The sequence below is a fragment of the Gekko japonicus genome, unplaced genomic scaffold (assembly GCF_001447785.1).
Source record: "Gekko japonicus isolate JY-2015 unplaced genomic scaffold, Gekko_japonicus_V1.1 scaffold4342, whole genome shotgun sequence".
NCBI classification, from domain to species: domain Eukaryota; kingdom Metazoa; phylum Chordata; class Lepidosauria; order Squamata; family Gekkonidae; genus Gekko; species Gekko japonicus.
In genome coordinates this window covers 55,495-75,640 of record NW_015159839.1, presented here as the reverse complement: position 1 = coordinate 75,640, position 20,146 = coordinate 55,495, and the positions used below count along the sequence as shown (strand labels likewise).

At 50.6% G+C, this 20,146-nt stretch overlaps 1 protein-coding gene across 2 annotated transcripts in view; it reads right to left on the bottom strand.

Annotated features, from left to right (window-relative positions):
- Window positions 1-6,692, bottom strand: part of LOC107107587 (rho GTPase-activating protein 20-like) — a 21,144-nt gene extending 14,452 nt beyond the window's left edge. For both annotated transcript variants that reach the window (XM_015407897.1, XM_015407905.1), the window contains exon 1: window positions 6,635-6,692. The gene's annotated coding sequence lies outside the window, so the exon portion shown is untranslated. The remainder of the gene's footprint in view (window positions 1-6,634) is intronic.
- Window positions 6,693-20,146: the final 13,454 nt, after the last annotated feature.

Sequence of the window (20,146 nt, the reverse complement as noted above, 5' to 3'; positions counted from 1 at the left end):
GTTCCTGTCAAAAGATGCCATTTGCTGCGGCTTTAATGAGGACCGGAACGCGATTCACAACCGTACCCACACCGGCTGCCCGAGGCGGAGTCAGTTGCTGCAGGCCGGTCTCCCCAGCTGCGCCAGACCCACTTTGGGGTTTCTGTCGCCTTGAAAGTCCAGCGAAAGAAGGGCAATGCAAAAGCCGGAGGCGCACTCCATCAACGTGCAGGACACGCATCGGGCTCTGCTGCTCATGAGCTCAGGAAAACACAGATATGATATCATCCTGCTTATAACGGACTGGGAAGAAACATTCCAGGAGAACTGATCCCTGTAATCTGGAGACCACTCGTGATTCCAGGAGATCGCCAGGCCCTACCCAGCGGCTGGCACTCCCTCGACGCTCCAGAGCACCCCTCCCCCGAATCAGCCCTCTTCTCCAGGGCAACGGATCGCTGTCCTCCGGAGGTCAATGGCCATTCCGGATCTCGGCGGCTGGCAACCCGACAGGAGGGTCACTCGACAGGACGCCCAGACAGGCATTTGCAGAAGTATCATCATGAATCCCTGGAAGTCAACTGAGGCCATGACAATGTGGGAGGGGCACTCGCCTTGCCCTCCACCTCAGGGCTCTTGGTCCCACCAACCCCTTACCCTGGAGGTAGTTTTAGGATACCCATGTCCTCCTTCCTCCCTCCCTCCCTCCTTCCTTTCTGGGTAGCCCAAGCCTGTGCTCCTCAGCCTCTGATTCCGGGGACGTGCGTAGCTCATGACAGCCTCTGCACACACACCCCACCCTCCATCTCCAAGCAGCTGAGCTCGCCTCTGCTTCCTCCTTGGATGCTCTGGATTCTCTAGTGTATCTCTGGGCCACACCCCTTCCCAGCAGGTGACTGGGGGCCAAACTCCAGTCTTATGCAGCCCACAAAGCCAGAAAAGCTTGACAAGAACTTGGGTGAGGAGAATCAAGCCATACGAGGAGAATCTTCACTGTCTCCTAAGTGCCCGTGTAACGGTCTGCATGTCTACAGACGGCGAAGGATGACTGGGTCATTGTCTTCAACCATCAATGAAGTCAGTTTTCAAGGCCTGGCCCAGTCTCCAGATTGTTCCGCTGTTTTGGCAGCATTCATTACTATTTCACTTTGTGACCCAACCAGGCAGCTCTTTCGAGCATAAAGCCGCCTGTGTTTATTTGGGCAGGTGTGTTTGCTAGCAGGATACAAAAGGTTAACTTCTGGGGAGGCGCCTGTGTGGCCACGTTTGGCTTTCAAGCCTGGATTTCTCAGGTTGCCTCTTTATGTCCACCTGTAAAGTGTGGTAGTGCAGGTTTCCTTGGCCACGGCTTAGCATTACCTTGGACAAGGAACTGTACAGAACACAGAAGAGAAACAAGACAATCCCTGCCCAGCTTTGCTTTCAACCATGTTGAATGGCGCACTTTCAATCCGCTTTCAATGCCCTTTAGTGATCATTTCTAATGATCCCCATCTTCAAGTATTTGAAGGGCTGTCATATAGAGGATGGTGCAGAGTTGTTTTCATTTTTTTCTTTTTCTTAAAAAAAATTAAATCAAGAGTTTTTGGCTAAACATTAGGAAGAACTTCCTGACAGTTTGAGCAGTTCCTCAGTGGAACAGGCTTCCTCGGGAGGTGGTAGTGGGCTCTCTCCTCCTTGGGAGTTTTTGAAGCAGAGGCTCGATGGACCCATCAAACAGCAATGCTGATTCTGTGAACTTGGGTGGATCATGAGAGGGAGGGCAGGAAGGTTCACCTCAGTGCTTACTTCTCGTGGTCCTTTCTTACACGCCCAGGGAAATGCTGATCGCCACTTTGGGGTCAGGAAGCAATTTTCTCCAGGCCAGTTTGGCCGGGGATTCTGGAGGGTTTTTTATTTGCCCTCTTCTGGGCATAGAGCGGGGGTACCTGGGGGGGCATGAGGGGGAGGCATTTGTGAATTTCCTGCCTTGTGCAGGGGGTTGGACTAGAGGACTCTGGAGGTCCCTTCCAACTCTTTGATTCTGTGATTCTATGTAGATTTTGCCATTTCACACAGTAAAATCCTGTTGCAAAGTGGATTGAAAGCGGACTGAAAGTGCATTATTCAGCGTGTGTGAAAGCACCCAGGTTTAACCTTGTTTGGTTGTCTTATTGGCATCTCCAGCACAGCACTTCTTGGACCTCTCTCTGTGTTTCTCTCCTTTTCTCAACCAACTAAGGTGGTCAGCTGCAAGGAATTCAGACCTGTGTTTAGCCGATATGAATAAGCACAGAATGAATAAACAAGAGAAGAATAAGTCGGGCCTGAGAATAACAACTAGGATGCTAAAGCTTTGCCAAAGAAAAATCGCTCCAGGCAAATCTGAACTCTTTTTTTTGTGGAGATGTTTAGCAACAACACTCTAGCAAAAGGCGTTTTCATTTGCTGACCGACTCTGATGCTGCCCATCACACACACACACACACACACACACCCCGGTCAGAAGGAAGAGGCCTGTGCAGAGTCACTCCGGCTGGACGCTCTGGGGACACAGAAGGCGACCAGGGCCACACCCTCTGGTCCCGTCCTGCCACTGAACCCAACCTCTTACGCATCCACACCACACGATGCCTGTGTGATGCATACCCAGTTTCCTAGGGTGTGGGCTGTGCTATCGAGTCACTGCGCTTTGGCTCTTCAGCAGATGGGATCTTGTCTACACCAAAGGTCAGGAATAGAGAGATCAAAAAATGCTTTCCTGGCCTCCACGGCTGCCACAGGCATGGCCGACACAGAGGCCATCTGCACGGGCCTTCCGTGAGCCCTGTGGCTGAGAGGAGATGGGAAGGCAAGGCGGCTCCCTCCTAGCCTCTGGACGGCTCTGGGCTCCACACGGGCTGGGAAGGGGTTGAAGTGGACATGCAAAGCGCCCAGCTGACCTCAGAAGAAAATCTGCAGCTTTCAAGCGAGAATCAGCCTGGCTCGCGAGGTCCTGGAAGTCGCTTCCCAGCATATGTGTTTAATAAAAGTTGGGGGGGGGGGGGGGGTTTGTTTCTCTTCCTACCAGAAGAGCTGGGTGTGGCGCCTGCTGTAAAACGCCACAGGCTGCGTTTCTGACCACCCCTCGTTTATGAGGGGAGTCAACCTTGCTGAGGGAATTCTCCAAACTAAGATGCAAAAAAGGGATCTGCTCGCTTCTTGCAAGCATTGCAGTGCATTTTTAAAATGTTCTGGTTCTGCTGTACACCTTGGCTACAAAAGAAGCCATAAGGCCGCAGGTGAAACCAAAAGGGGGGGGGGAGAGATGGAGAGAGACAGGGAGAAAAATGTCCCGTCCCTTTAGGAGAGCCTTAAGAGTGTGTGGGAATGGGCAGCTGAAGCTCTACATGGTATGAAGGTCAATAACACCCCATTACGGCTCTATTAAGGACGTTTTTCTCCCAGCCAGATGGCAACCCAAGAAACAAACCAATTCCTTTCTAATCCGTTGTGACAAGGTCCTCCACACTAAAGATCTCAAATCTAGCAGGGTATATTTCCTCTCAGACCAGGACCATCCAATGTGCTATATGACTAGAGGAAGTAGCACAGGGCCAAATTCGGGAGCGGTGCAAAGTGCCGTCAGGGTTTTCCAGCCGAGAGACCTTCAGAGGTGCTTTGCCTGCCTCGATGTAGCCACCCTGCTCTTTCTCGGTGGTCTCCCATCCAAGGACTCACCAGGGCCTATGGGGTGCTGAGGGCAACTGGTGGCAAGGAGCAAAGAGATCAGGCCCTGCGCTGCTGGCAGAGCTCAGCCTGTTCCCGTGGTGGGGTCTGAACCACCCGTCCCACTCGGCCCCTGACAGCCAGCCAGCCTACACACACACACACACACACACACACACACACACACACACACACACACCCCGGGCAGTAATGCTGAAGCCCTGCTGTTTCCTGAGGGAAGTGGCACACAGTTCAGTTCTTCCACACATGGTTTAAGTGTGGCTCTACCACGTGAAGCTGTCCTCTGGTCTGAGGAATCACACTCCTATCCTAACCTTCCTTTAGGAAGCTCAGGTGCTAAGAAGGTCCCCATCTTCAGCCCTTCACCCCTGTGGGAGGGTCAGATACTCTCAGAGCACCTGCGGCACAAGAGTGACTGGCAGCAGCACCAACATTCTGCAAAAACCAAATCAGGTCCCTTATTAAAGGGGATGTGAGCAGATGTGCAGCATTCTCTTCATGTCACCTTCGTGTTCCGAACCTTAACTCGAGTGCCAAGATGTAAACCAGGGTCCCCCAACCTTTTTGAGCCTGCAGGCACCTTTGCAATTCCGACACAGCAAGGTGGGTCCAGCCACAAAATGGTGGCTCCTGCCGTTTACTTTCATTGCCGACCCTGGGGGCCTGGGGGCAGCTGCTGCCAAAGCAACATTTTAGAAAAATCTCCACAGCCCATCAGATCTCCAGTGGCCAATCAGAAGCCTTGATGGCAAAAGCCCCACCTGTTCCCACCTACTCCCTAAAGACCTTTGGTGGGGGCCGTGGTGTCCACGGGAACCACGCTGGGGACCCCTGCTGTCAATGGTTCTCTGCCGCCTCCAGCCAGCGTTTAACGATGGGCAGCAGTAGGTCGTTTGGCAAAACTGCGCTGTATCTTTAAGGCTAGTTGCACCTGGGAATTGTAGTCCTCAGTCAGGGGTCCCAGCAGCTTCCCTCTGACTGGCTCATTAGGGTAATTTCCTGAGCTCAGAGGCGCAAAGAGAGGAGTTTTATTGCTCTTTTCCTGCTTCTTTTGTCTATCCTTACCGCGGAGAAGGAGAAGGGGAATCTCATCTCTTTCTCACCTCGCCCACAGAATTGACTTAGATCACAAAGATGTCACTTTTCTACCCAGCTATCAGCCTGATTGTGAGTAAATGATCTTCTGAATGCACGTGGAGTTAAATAAAGACAATTTAAGCCTTCGTCAGGGGTCATACCTAGAAGGCGCTGGGCGCGGGACAGGACAGGTTCCCTGCGGGCTGCAGGGCAAGTGAGCTGGGCTCCCCGGCCGTCCTTGCCTATTCGGGTTGTATGTATCTGCAGAGCATATCCATCCTGGCTCCTTACTGGCACTCGCAGGGCCTACCTTAGTAAATACCATAAATCATCTATGTAATAAATGAAATCTAAAATGCAGCCTGATGACTGGCACAGGCCATTGCTTAGCAACGGCCACTGTCCACCTGGAAAGGATTTGTACTTGTCTCTTAAAAATGTCCCGCCTCTGGCAGGGGACCAGGTCAGTCAAGCTGAAGAGCTCTGCCAGGTCCATTCGTGGCCAGGCTGCCTGACTCCCACCACCACACGGGAGTGAGCGTGCCTGTTCTGGAGGCGGCTCTCCTCGCTCACATGAGCCAGGCACGCAGATTCCCAGGCCTTGTCCCAGGGACGCCACCGGCCCCCCCTTGTGCTCCGTTCTGTTGCCGAGGTGACCGGTCCGCGTTTACTGAAACATTCGTCGAAAGTGCTTGAAAATTTGCAACTCTCTACGCTGCGACTGCACGTTACTCATCCTAAAGCTGCCAATTCTGGCTCTGTATTTCTTGGCATGGGGAAACTCAAGAGCCTGAGAGCCTCATTCCAGACCCATGTATGGCCCTTTGCTATCAACGTGTCAGGCTGAAAGGGCCAGGACTCCTTCTCAGCACCGCTCTTGGCACGAGCGCCAGCATTATTGCCCAGAACATTGACTATGGACAGAGCACAAAAACACTCCGACGCACCTGCCCCAGTCGGAGGAGTGAAAGGCCTCCTTGAGACACCACAGGGGCAGGACAGACATGAAGCAAGGCTTGCAGGAGTCCTGGCCTTTTGGTCAAGGCATTCCTGGTTAGTTCAGAGGTTTTTAGAGAATGCAGCTCTGCTCTGCAAGCACAAGACCTCTGCTCCAGGGACTGGCATCTCCAGCTCAAGGGCCTCAAAGCAGCAGAACTGGGAGGCCCAAAAGCAAAGTGACGCATCACAATATTTTAATGGAGAGTCTGAAATATTCAGCACCTTAATTCTCCCATACCGCGTCTGTGTGCAACCGATTCAGCATCTCCTTTGTAGATTAAAAAGAATAGAATTTTTATACCCCTGTAACCCTTTAAATGCGGAGCTGCGGTGGCTCAAGTGGTTAAGACGCTGAACTGCAGGCTGTGGAAGGTCGGTAGTTCAGCAGTTCGAAACCCGAGTTGCCACATGACGGAGTGAGCTCCCATCTCTAGTTCCAGCTCCTGCCAACCTAGCAGTTCGAAAGCAAGAAATTGCAAGTAGATAAATAGGTACCACTTTGGTGGGAAGGGAACAGCATTCCGTGCACCTTGGTGTTTAGTCATGCCGGCCACATGACCACGGAAACGTCATCGGACAGCGCTGGCTCTTCGGCTTTGAAACGGAGATGAGCACCGCAACCCTAGAGTCGGATTCGACTGGCTTTCGAGCAAGGGAAACCTTTACCTTTTTAACCCTTCAAATACAAGAGGATTTAAGGCCACCCAACCATGTGCCTGGAGAGAGTGTGTGTGCGTGTGTGCGTGCTCATGTAGGGGTCATGCAATTCATTTAACCACCTGGAGCCCTGGCCAAGCAGTAACCATTCAAGCAGGCGCCAGCACTGGGAACCATGAAGCAGACCATGAGAAAGAGATCTGAGCACACGTACCTCTCACAAAGCAATTAAGATGTTTCTTTTCCCCATATCAGAAAGCCAAGCGGTGAACCGGAATATTGTTATTTCTATTGTTTGGCTCTGTGAAAGGCAGAATGCAGGAATATTAGAACTAGTGCATGTTCACACGTGCTCAAAACACTCAGTTCCAGAATGGAATTTTCTGTGAACTAATTTGTTTCCCACAGATTCTGAGTGCTGATTTCCCACATGGATCCACAGAGCCACATGCCCGGTAATGAATGGGATTTGTAGGTTCAACTGTGAAACTCCCTCAGATCAAAAGGCCAACGGGGGCTTATAGGGAGTGGGAAAGGTACCTGCATCCCTGCTGCCATTTTGCTGATCCTGCAACGGAAGCCAACTCCAGCCTCAGAAATTCCTGGAGATTTGGGGGTGGTGCCTGTGAGGGGAGGGATTTGGGGAGCCATTTCGCCTAGAAACTCTGGCATGTCACTGAAGCTGCCATTTTCTTCCAGGGGAACTGGTCTCAGTAGTCCAGAGATGAGCTGCAATTCCAGGAGAATGCCAGGCCCTGGCAAGGGGGTGGCAACGCGAGACCCTCCATCCTCTTCCAAAGCAGGTCCCCCCATCACAAAAGCACCATCCGCTCCCATTACATGACACGGATCACGTGATTTACAGCTCTGCCTTCTGAACTGCCTTCGGATCCCTTCGTTCCACCCCTCTTCTGACAGTTTAGAGCAATGCACTGTGGAGGGGGTGGCGCGTGCTCTGCATCGGGGTGAGGAGAGCTACTGCAACATCCACAGGGACATCTGGACAGGGGATGCGACAATAGGAAAAGTGGGAAGTGGCATGGAAACAGCATGGAACAGCTTCGGTTGCCCTTTGGCCGCCCTCCTATGCCGGGTTTACAGCTCTGCCTTCTGAACTGCCTTCGGATCCCTTCGTTCCACCCCTCTTCTGACAGTTTAGAGCAATGCACTGTGGAGGGGGTGGCGCGTGCTCTGCATCGGGGTGAGGCGAGCTACTGCAGCATCCACAGGGACATCTGGACAGGGGAGGCGACAATAGGAAAAGTGGGAAGTGGCACGGAAACAGCACGGAACAGCTTCGGTTGCCCTTTGGCCGCCCTCCTATGCCGGGAGCGAGACAGGAGGAATACGACCCTGCTGATACTGCTGGACCTCTGGTGTCTTTCGATACCATTAACCTACTTGGAGGGCTGTCTTGGGGACTATGGTTCAGTTCCATGGATTCTGCAGCATGGGCCTGTTCTGTCCCCCATGCTATTCAACATCTACATGAAACGGCAGAGTGGGGTCATCCAGAGTTTTGGAGTGCATTGCCATCAGTACACTGACGACACACACCTCTAGTTCTCCTTTTCATCATCAGCAGGTGAGACTGTGGACCTGCTAGACTGGTGTCTGGCTACGATAATGGACTGGATGAGAGCTAACTAACTGAAATGCAATCCAGACAAGACTGCGATGCTGTTGGTGGGTGATTCCTTTGACTGGAAGGAGGGTGTTCAACCTGCTCTAGACGGGGTTGCACTTCCCTTTGAAGGAGCAGGTTCGCACCTTGGGGGCTGCTCCTTGATCCATCTCTGTCACGTGAGGCTCAGGTGGCATCGGTGGCTCGGCGTGCTTTCTACCGGCCCAGTTGTGCCCTTATCTGGACAGGGATGGCCTGGCTTCAGTCTTTTATGCTCTGGCAATCTCCAGACTAGATTACTACAACACACTCTAAGTGGGGCTGCCCTGAAGATGGTTCAGAAGCTGAAGATGGTTCAGAAGCTGCAGCTGGTGCAGAATGCGGCAGCTGGATTAATAACTGGGACCCAGAGGTCCGAACACATGAGACCAGTTCTGGCTCGCCAGCATTGGCTGCCTGTATGCTTCCGGTCCCTATCCAAGGTGTTGGTCTTAACCTATAAAGCCCTACTTGGCTTGCGACCACAAGATCTGTCAGAGCACCTCTCCCAACCTCAATCTAACTGGACACTACACTCATCCTTCCTCCAGGTGCCAAACCTTCGAGTGGCTTGGAGGGTGACAATGAGGGGGTAGACCTTTTCGTGGCAGCCCCCCATTTTTGGAGCAACCTCCCTCCTGCAGTCTGCAGGTTAAGACAGCCCTCTTTGCAGAGGCCTTTAAGGAGCTCCCTGATTCTGCAGGGGCCGGACATGATTAGCCAGGCCCTTTTCTTTCACTTTGGGTTAGGTCTTTTTGGGCCCATCTATTGTTTATAGTGTTTTTATGGGATCTTAAATTATTTTAAAATTATTTTTATTTGTATTTTATTGTTTTTACTCTTGTTGTAAACTGACAGAGATCTTTGACTATGGGTGGTATAAAAATGAAATGAGGAGGAGGAGGCTTCGTACTGCCTGCTTCCTGCTCCTTGCTGGAGTCTCAGAACGATCCAGGCTGTGCCGCTGGGTTCTTCCAGGGCTCAGAGAGACAAACCGTTCTCCACCGCGGATTCCCCGGGGCTGTTGCAGAAACTCGGGTCCAGCTCGTGCTTTTGTCGCCCTGACATGATTCTGAGAGGGATCTGCTGCACATGGTTTGAAATGGGTTAAAATGTTTTCTGTTGCAAAAGGCACGTGGCTTACTCACAGAAAGCGGGAAGGGGATCACGAGCCACACGGAGGGACATTCTGAAGGGAGCTCTATATCCAACTGCCCAGTTCCAAAGACTCGGGGGCATTTTGGTCTTTGGAAGCAGCAGCAGCAGCAGCAGCAGTGATTTCTGCAGGTTCACCCCTCTCAGTGCAGACCCCCGCTTCCTCTCCCATGCCACTCCTGAGGATCCACTAACAACGCTGCCCCCCTCCAGACAAAGCCAGGGGGCTCAGTGGTCTGCAATGTGTGTGTGTGTGGGGGGGGGGAGCAGGAAAGTCCTGCTCTGTGAGGTCGGCCGATCATGAACTGGCCTGGGTTGGGTCCAGCCAGCTTCTCCACTGGTGAAAAAGAGCGGAGGAGGTCTCCTTGGACCACTGAAAAGGCTGAGAGCTGATCAGGGGACCTGCATGGATCCATGTGGGATGGAGGCCGCAGGAAGGAAGGGAAGTGGGTGAGGCTGAGAGAAGAGGCTGGCTGCGTCCAACCGAAACCTATAAGGCCCCTGGGGTCCCCGTGGTCATCTATCTGGGGGGCCAAGCCAGTGGCCCCAAACCCATCTCCTCTGTACACAGAGAGAATTCAAGCTCTTCATTTACTGAGAAGGGCGCCTGTCAGGGTTTGGCTGGAAATTTCAGGGTTCTTGCCTCCTTCCTCCCATGGTCTCGCAAGGCAGAAGCAAAACCTGAGGGTGAGGGTGCCGAATCAAGGGGGTCGTCTATTTCCAGCTTGCCTGGGGATGTCCTGCCATTCGCTTCACCCTCACCCTGTCCTTCATACCCCACGCTGAGGCCCCGGGGACACCCGGAGGCTGTGCAATTCCCGGGCACCTGCAGCGGAGGGGTTTTAGGCCGTGGCATGCACTCTCACAGCACGCCTCTTCTCTCCCCACCCCCATGGCAGGATGGGCCTCGTTTCTCAGGGCAATGCCAACGACAGCCCGTGGATATGCTCTCTCTCTCCCCCCCCCCCTTCATCCTCTGCTCAGGGGTGAGCTTTGACAGCTTTCAGGACATAAATAAAACAAGGCCTGGAAGCAGAAGCTCCGGCTTAAAGTGACCAACAAGCTAAGAAGAGGGGCTCTAAATATTTATCTGAGTTACTTCAAATAACTCATCTTCACTTGGCATTTTTACTAATTGTTTTTTCCCTCCAAGCATTTCTAGAACTATGCAGACGCAGGAGGCGCTAAATCATGTCTGAGGGCACAAGCTTCCTCTTCCTTCCAAGAAACGGAACACGATCCCGTTATGTCCAAATGTTCCCCAAAAGCGGAGGGGGAGGGGCAGAGCTCATCTCCCGGCTCTTGGCGGTTTTCTGCTCGTCCTTCTGGGAGAGGCGGCAGGAGAAGGGCCGGCCTCTCCCTCTGGCTTCTTCACGCTGCCCTCCGAAGCTCTTTCTGCGCTGGCAAGGCCGCCCCGAGGGTTTCTGGGACTTTAAAAAACAACAACCCAAGAGCTCAAAACATGCCCTCACAAGGACAAAGGGCTCAGAAACACGGCATAGATGAGGGGAGGGTTCCCAGGGGGTGGCTGCTGCCCCACAGATCCCGGCTGCCTCGGAGAGGCCAGCAGGGATGCCAGAACCACCGGAGGAGGCCTCCAGAAGCCCCCTCCACACACAAGCCATCTGCAGCATCAGGTTCGGAGCCTGCAGGGTGGGGAAGCCGAGGGGGCAGCCTGCGCAAGGGGAGCCGCACTTGTGGACTCTGCCTTCCCTGGAGGAGCTGTGACTTTTCATGCCGACGATGCAGCAGCCAAACCAGACACAAGCACAACAAAGCACCCGGGAACACTGTCGAAATGCCATGCAAGGAAGTGATTTTTTTTACTAGAGAGAGAGCAACAAAATAAGCACGGGACCTTCCACAGGATACATTTTTAGGTGGACACCGATGGTTTTTTATTTAGTCAGTCAGTGAAGGAACAGACTTGCTAGCCCAGGAGATCAGAAAACCCTCTTATTTACTCCCAGGCAGGGCTGGTTCCAGGGGCCGGGCTGGTTCCCGGTTGGGGGGGGGGGGGGGGGGGGGGGGGACGACCTTCCCTCCTCTGCCCACCACCAGGGACTCACACCCTCCTTCCCTCCCTCCCTCCCTCCCGCTTGTGTGTCCTCCGCTTGTCTGTTCACAAGCCCTCCCCACTGCCCACGTTGACAGCTTGCCTACACCCTTTCCCCTGTGGCGTGGGGCAGTGTGTGCAGCAGGGGGCACGGGAGGCGGAGCGCTAACAAGGGAGTGGGCAGGGGGTGCCAGCAGAACTGCCAGAAACCCTGGACCCTGGCATACTGGCACCAGCCCTGCTCCCAGGCACACCTACATCAAACAGGGTAGGGTAATCACTGCCACCAGCAAAATCTCCTGCTGGCGGGATCTGCACATCCAGGGCTCTGCATCCACGTTGCCATTTAAAGATGCCACACAGTTGCTGTGACTCTTGCTTCGCTCCTACAATCCAGCATGGGACGATCTACTGCGCTTTTGCAACTGCAAAAGGTTTACCGCCCAAGGAATGGTGAGCGCACCCGCTGCCCCTTCCCATTATCATTCTTTATGTAGCAAGACCGAATGGGCACGGTGGGTTTATGGAGATCAGGCTTGCAGCATTCAAAATACAAGAAAGTTTAATATTGGTCACGATGGGCCAGTGGTGTCTCTTCATAAGGCTACAGATAAACCTGAGAAAACAAGAAGGCAAAATATGCAAAAACAAATTACACGAAGGTATACCAAAATAGGGGTGTCCTGTAGACTCCAAACTCTCCCGCCTCTCTCGACATGTCCCCTGAAGGGCATCAAGATCAGCCGATAAGTCTTCTGCTGGTTCCCGGCCCACAAGATACCTGGCTGGCCTCGCCCACGGCCTTTTCCACCCTGCAATGGTTCCTTGCATCTGCCCAGCACACACACCCCATCCCCAGAATTGAATGCTAGACATGCCATCTTGTTCTTAAAATGCTTTCAAATATTTATGTTTGAATGTTTTTAATATTGAATTTTTATGGTTCAAATTGGTTTGATAATGTATTGAACTTGTTAAGTATGCAACTCAACAACAAAGTAAGTAACAAAGTGAATCAGCTTTATTGAGAACAAGAACTTCCAAAGATCACACAGCATCAGACGACACGACGTCAACACACACAATAACCGTGGAGCATAGCTCCTTTTAAACTCTCCCGGGCTGGTGTAGCTACACCCTTACGAAGTTAACATCCAATCATTGGTCTTCCATCCAGCACAGACTCTTACATTTTATTGGTTACAGACATTGCTTCAGCCAATGGTGTTGTTCCAGATTAGAATCCGGCTGAGGTCTCAAGCGTCACATGTGTTTTGGTAGAGTGAAGACACAACAGAACTATTTTGTTGTAAACCGCCCTGAGCCCCACATAAGCGGGGAAGGGCAGTACTGCATAAGATGCAAAAATAACTTCAGCTGTTATCAACACAACTGCTGAAAACCTACCACACCCCACTGCTCAAACCCACCTGGATTGTGACTGGGGGCAGGAGTTGGGCTAAAGCAAACGCCCTAGGCTCCGCCTCCCCAAAACTACCATCTCCTGAGCTGGCTCTGCACAGGCAGCCCATTCCTGGCTTTTAAGGGGCGCAGCCAACACTCGGCAGCAGCCACCGTCAGATCTCAGGCAGTCCCTGACGCCAGAAGTCAGTAAGACGCACAAGCCTGCCGGTTTTGTGCTTTCATTTGCTCCCTTAGTGAAGTGTTTCCTTTTGGCAACTCTCAGGAGCACAAAGCCAAGCTTGTCTTCACGAATGGATAGGCATGCATTCATGGGTACAAGTCACATGTTGCAGGATGACACCCATTCTGGAATGTTTAAAATCTAAGAAACAAAACAAACAAGACAATATACTATTTACTCAGTTAGCCTCAACCATACAGCAAAGGGAACGGAAACGCCTGTCCTAAGGGAGAGCGCAGCCCAGGCCCACCCGATCTCCTCAGATCTCAGGAGCTCAGCAGGGCCAGCCCTGGTCAGCCCTTGGACGATGGGAGACCCCCGAGGAAGGCCAGGGAGCCCACGCAGAGGCAGGCCAGGGGGCACGCCCACCTCTGAAGGCCTCTGGCCTTGGAGACTCCATGAGGGGTTATTGAGAGACAGCTTCATCTCGACAACTTCATTCCACCACCGACCAACCGAAGGCTCCCCAGGTGATCAGAACAGGAAACCAGCCCATCTTACTTTGCACGTCTAACACAGAAAAACCCAGGAAAGGGCTTTCTAACACCGTTCACCTTTCATCCTGAGCCTTTCAGGGACACCACTTCTTGCCTATCTCTCAGCCAGCTCTTATGCCGATAGCTGGGGTAGCAGATGCACAGCACCACACAGCCAGTGTGGGAGACACACAGGTGCAACCCACAGGTGGTCACCGTCTCCTGGATGAGCACAATGACTGGCAAGTGTTTTCTGTGCTCTCTTCTGAAAAGAGATCTTGAGCCTTGCTGGCCCCAGCTCTGTCTCTGGCCCCAGCTCCTGGCAACCCAGAAGTTCAAAAGCAAGCAATTGCAAGTAGAGAAGTAGGTACCACTTCGGTGGGAAGGTAACAGCCTTCTGTGCACCTCGGTGTCTAGTCATGCTGGCCACATGACCACGGAAATGTATTCAGACAGCGCTGGCTCTTCGGCTTGGAAACGGAGATGAGAACCGCAACCCTAGAGTCATATTTGACTAGCTTTCGAGCAAGGGAAACCTTTACCTTTAATGAATGGGGGGGGGCTGTGGCTCAGTGAAAGAGCCTCTGCTTTGAATGTAGAAGGTCCCAGCTTCAATCCCCAGCATCTCCAGTTACAAGGACTCGGCGGCAGGTGACCGGAAAGACCTTTCTCTGCCTGAGATACTGAAGAACCGCTGCCTATCAGAGTAGGCAATACTGACCCCGATGGACCGCTGGTCTGGTTCAGTGCAAGATCGCAGCTTTCCCAACCCCCTGGCCCGCCAAGCCTCCCCCCCATAGCCAGAGAGTTCTCTGCACATGTGCAGGGAATGCTCTTTTACTTTAGGGGGGATCTAAGTATCCCCCATAAAGTTTTAAAAACTTTTCAGATTTTTCTGCACAAGTGTGCAGGAAAATCTCTCTGCCCCCCAAAGTACCCCGGATGTGCAGATTTAGATAGCCGCCATTATTATAAAGACTAAATAATATTAAATACATAACCAAGTTGATACATACAACGCATATGTAGACTGATTGGACAATTCCCCTAAATACTAATATCCAGATTTGGACTGTTTTGGATTGCTAGCTATGGGGGGGTGGTGCAGATCTGCCCTCGCAGAGGAGGGAGAGCTTGTACCTGAATAAAACTTGGTCTTGCTAGCTATACGGGGGAGGGAATCACACAGATCAGTGCTTTCAGAGGAGAAAGAGCTCGTACGCACTGCGTGCGGGGGGATACACACTTCAGTCTGAGAGGCATGGGGTCTCTTGCCCCTTTAAAGTAGCTGCCCTCTGCGCAGGCTCTGACGTGTGTGGCCAGCCCGGGGCCCCAAGCTGCTCGGCCAGGGCACACCACCCCCGCCCATGAGGGGCTCCGGTGGGCCACTGAGTCACAGAGAGAGGAGAGAAGGAGGGCACCTGTGGCCTGACCCCCCCCACACACACACACCTCCATCCCTAGCTCGGAGATTCACCAGAAGAGGAGGCTGGGTGGGAGATGGCGCCAGGTAGAGGGCAGCAGGTGGCTCTGAGTCCTGGGGCTGCAGGGGAGGGCCACAGTCAAAGAAGTTCGTTTGAGGTGCCAGCTGCAGAAAAAAAGCCTTGTCGATCCACTCGTGTACCACCCACCAGGCAGCATAGCACGAGGAGAGAAAGTGCTGCCTGTTGGGCGGGGGTGGTCTATGCATGCATGGCGGCAGGCTGGCAGCTGCTTCATATTGGATTGTCACATGCCGGCTGCTGCCATGCTGCCGCCACCATATGTGCCCACTCCTGGGCTTGTTACTCCCGGAACGCCATTCCAGCTCGTTCCACCTCGAACTGAGCCCTGCACAAAATGGTCTACAAAGTTACTTGGATCAATTATTAGGGGCTGTGGCCTACACTGCTGTGTCTAGCCTGCTCTAAGTGGGGATCCTACTATGTAATTTTTGCATCGTTTAACGTGTCAAGTTAATCCTTATGCTTTCCCTCAGTTCTGTTTTTTAGATTTCTGGTTGGTTCTATGGAAGTCACACATTTGTGGAAACTGAACCTTTGAAATTGTTTACTTCCCATACTTTCCTGTCCACACAGAATAGTTTGTCAAGTTATGATCATAAATCCACTTCTCTCTCTTTGCTGACATTGGTGGAGGTGTAAGAACTTAAGAAGAGCCCTGCTGGACCAGACCTGGACCATTTAGTCCCGCATCCTGTCTCACACAGTGGCCAACCAGCTGCTCTGGAGAGCCAACAACTGGGTATAGAGGCCAAGGTCTTCCCCTGATGTTGCCTCCTGGCTCTGGGATTCAAAGGCTGATTGACTTTAGTCACAATGACTAGCAGCCAATCTGTCTAATCCCCCCCCTTTTTTTTCTGTCTAATCCCCTTTTAAAGCCATCTATGACTGTGGCCATCACTACATCCCCTGGCAGCACATTCCAAATTTTAATCACTTGGTGCACTAAAAATGATTTATTTCTGTACATCCTTGAATCTATTGCCCATCAGCTCCATTGTATGCCCTTGAGTTCTAGTAAATTCTAGTATTTCTAGTCTACCTCCATCATATTTCCCCCAGTTTGTGCCAATGAGCACCAGTATATCATGACAGCACAGGACTACGCTCCTTGTCCCCACCTACTTTCCCTTCTCATGAACTGCATAGTGTCGCTGTACTCCAAACACAGCACTTTAGCCTTGGGGCAAGAACCCAGCACAGTGCCAGGCGTACTTTCCCTTCTCATGAACTGCATAGTGTTGCTGTACTCCAAACACTTTAGCCTTGGGGCAAGAACCCACCACAGTGCCAGGCAGACATTTCCTCACGGATATACTGAAGAGAGTCCACACTGCGGTGATGTCTTCAGAGTTGCTCCTGCATTTCCTTCTCTCTCCAAATTTCAAGAAGACCCAAAAGTACTTTCTGCCATCAGGACCTGCCTGCCCATTATCCCCTTCATGGGACATCACACAGGAATACTGCCTGGTGACAGAAGCAGCAATGGCACCAATTCTGCACCAGTTGTGCGAAAAACGAATAAAAAATCACAGTAAGTTCCTAGAAAAATCAAGTCTATTACAGTGGACAGAGAGCTGCTGTCATCCGGAGCCACCATGATAACTTTATGTATGATGATAACTGCATTCCATTGAACTGGTGTGGAACGACCTCAGTAGTCCATTTATCACAACCTGAAACACATTTCTTATGGAAATTGCTAAAAAGTCTGCCAGCCACTTCACCCAACCACACACCATTTCTGAGACAGGAGGAGGATTTATACCCTACCCTTCACTTGGAGTCTCAGAGCAGCTTACAATCTCCTTCCCTCCCTCTCCCCACAACAGACACCCTTGTGAAGTAGCTGAGGCTGAGAGAGCTCTGAGAGATCTGCTCTTGAGAGAACAACTCTGAGAGAATTGTGACTGACCCAAGGTCACCCAGTTGGCTGCATCTGGAGGAGTGGGAAATCAAACCCGGTTCTCCAGATTAGAGTCGCTCTTAACCACTACACCACTCAGGCACATATAACCCAAAACAGAAAGCCAATCTTTCTTCACAGAGGGTTCCAGATCACACAGGTATTGGACTATGGTCCTTTGCCTCTGTTCAGTGGCCTACTTGTAATGGAAAGGCTCCGTGACCAATGCTCCCTCTAAGCTGTGGAGTCTTGTGAGCAAAGTTCTACTTTGTGAGCTAATGGCATTAAAGTTGTGAGCGAGCGATTTGGCTACTGCATAAATTAGTTTGCTCAGGAGCTATCCTTCCTGAGCTAAGACAAGAATGTGTGAGCTGGAGGCTAAAAATCTGTGAGCTAGCTCACACTAACTCAGCTTAAAGGGAACACTGTCTGTGACAACTGGCTGAGGTTCCACTGTATAAAAAAGCCCAGTTCAAGTTCAGCATAGGGGTGTGGATCTTCTAAATCGTTTTTCAAGAAGCCCCACTGGAATGAATCATCCTGTTTGGGAAGAAAGGAATAAAGCTGGAAGACGCAAAGACGACTTCTCTTTTATTGGCAGACTCCTTCACTCACAAGCCTCCCTGTGACACCATGAAGCAAAATAGTACACGGAGGGAGAACAAGGACTTCTCTCAGACCACCCAGTAGTGTGTTCCACGGCTGTCAAAAACGAATATTCCACGTCATCTTTAAAACCGTTGAATTCTAATTATTGCTCCGTGTAAACTTATCACATACAGCAGACAATAAATTCTGTTGCACGCAAGACATGAGACACTGCTGAATGTCAGCTATCAAGTACTGTCTAAACCAAAACGTGTCAATTATTAAACACTAACTGCCCCTTCATCAGCAGATACGGCAAGATGCCGTGCCCCACCTGCCCATCAGCATGGTCCAATAGGTGCCATTATATGCTGACTCCCAACAGTCAACATCAAGTATTGAAATCAAATACCATGAGATGTCAAATACAGACATCAGATGGTGAATATTCACTGAATGCCTGAGCATCTAAGAAATATCTGGCATCACAGAACAGAATTCTTAGGAGAATTCTTGGACAAAAGTACTCTCACCTCAATGTAGTTACTGTGGAAATACACATCCTTTTTTTTTTTTTTACAATCAATGGGACGCAATTGTACAACAACACATTTCGAAATAAGGTTTAAATGGATAATTAATACAAACAGGGAGTAAATCTAGACGATAATTTTTAAAGTGTGAGAGAAAGGTTGGGAGTACCAATGAACTGCATTTTTGTGCATAAAAATCATCTTCAGGCCAAAGCAAACTGTGAAACAAGGTATTTTTTAAGAAAGCAAGTGAAAATTTCACTGGATTGAGATTTTGGCAAAAGGACCACTTTTGTACAGCAGCCAAATTTGAGGGCTGAAAGAACGTAGCACATTCCTGGGGCCCTTGCAGCAGCCTCTGTTCTCTTCCTGCTGGCGTAACTTTTCCAGTCAGCTCCCGCTTAAAAAGAGAGAGAGGGAAGAAAAGTGAGGTGAGCAGACAGAATTAGGGTCTGCACTGAGAAGTGAATGAGGAAGAGCTGCCAGCAAACAGCAAAGGAGTTCTGTGGCCAGGACGCCAACCAGGGAACACTTTCTCCTGTACCAGCCTCTCTGTGACTGAGAGCTGCGGTGGGTTTGGGGCACAAGTTCGAGGTCCTGGCACTGCTGCCATTTCAGTGGAGTTCCTTCTCTAGGAAAGTTCAACTGTACCGTTCAATACTGGCCTTCAGGAAACAAGCAAAGCCCTTTTGATTCCCGTAAGCTGGTAGCAACTAAAAATATCTGTATCCAAATCTAATTGAGCTTTTTAACTGAATATTTTATTATGATAATTCTGCAAGTCTTTATTATTGATTTAAACATGAACCTTACAATGATATAAAATTTTTGCTTTCTTGATTTTATTTGATTTACATCCTTGGGATTTTTTGAAGCCATAAGTGGAATATAAATTCCAAAAATGAGTGAATGAATAAATAAGCTTTTCAAAGACTGGCTTGCTCTTTTCATCTCATTCCTCTGTTTTGTGGGCTGCACTGGCTCCTGTTCATCCTTCACATTAAATGTAAAAACCCATCGCTACATCGCTACCTCAATTTCTTCCTCCTCCTCCTCCTCCTCACCCTCTTTCATCTCTTCTTCAGCTGAATCTTCCCTCCAACCTTCTAACACTTGGTAGCGCAGAGCAGATTGGGGCCTGATATGAAGACTGTTGTTTCCTATTTGGAATATAAGCTTTTACAAGCAAGGAAAAGGCCTGAAGAATAAAAGAGACGACACTCAGTTCATGCAAGATTGTTGAATGGGAGAATTTACTTCTGAGGAAGAATAGATCTGAAACGAAGACACAAGCCGGAAGCTTCGTTATGTAACCTTTTGGTAATTTATGTATGTAACACTTTATCTTTTAGGGTGCAGACAGCCTGCTTATCCCGCTTTGGCCGCGTTTCTAATTTGATATGGGTTGTTTTTGTTCTGGGGCAGTTCCATCGGACGCCCCGGGGCAGCTCTCTCTCCCCTCGCTCCTGCTTCGCTTGCTGGCATCAAAACTTTAAAGGACATTCCATTTGAAATTAGACAAAAGAGGAAAAATTATAAGGACTTAATTTTTTTTCTTCAAACTAATGCGATATTGTACAGGTGGGCAGTTCCAGAGGGTGTCATCTTTAAGACCAACGATAGAAGAGAGAAGATAGACTCCACTTTTAAAGCTAAAGAATTTTTGAGACATCAGCTGGGGACAGACGAAGAATCCAAAGAGGAAGAAACCAAGTCTACTGACTCTGCTACCTCGGGAACGGAAGAGGATTCTGCGGCAGAAAAGGGTGCTGGACCTGCCAGAGTGGTATACGATTTTAGAGACAGAAAGCCGAAGTAAAGGAAGAAGGACTTGGAAAATGGCCTTTTGAAGCGAAGGATAAGAAGATGATCAGAGACTTCTCTCATACCAACAAAATAACATATAAATAACGAATTGTTATAAGCAAGCAGGGCTATTTTTGGGCAGGAACGCACAGGAATGGAGTTCTGGCTGGCTCCCAAGTTGGCCACGCCCAGCAGGAACTCATTAGCATAATAGGCCACACCCAACAGCAGAAACTCATTAGGATTGGCTACATTAGGGGTGTGTGGCCTAACATGCAAAGGAGTTCCTGCTACAAAAAAGGCCCTGGGTTTGGACAACAAACTAGGTAAACAGAATAAGAAGCAAAAGGTGGGTGTGGCTGGATAACCACACTTCTGATAACATGGGGGTGCGGT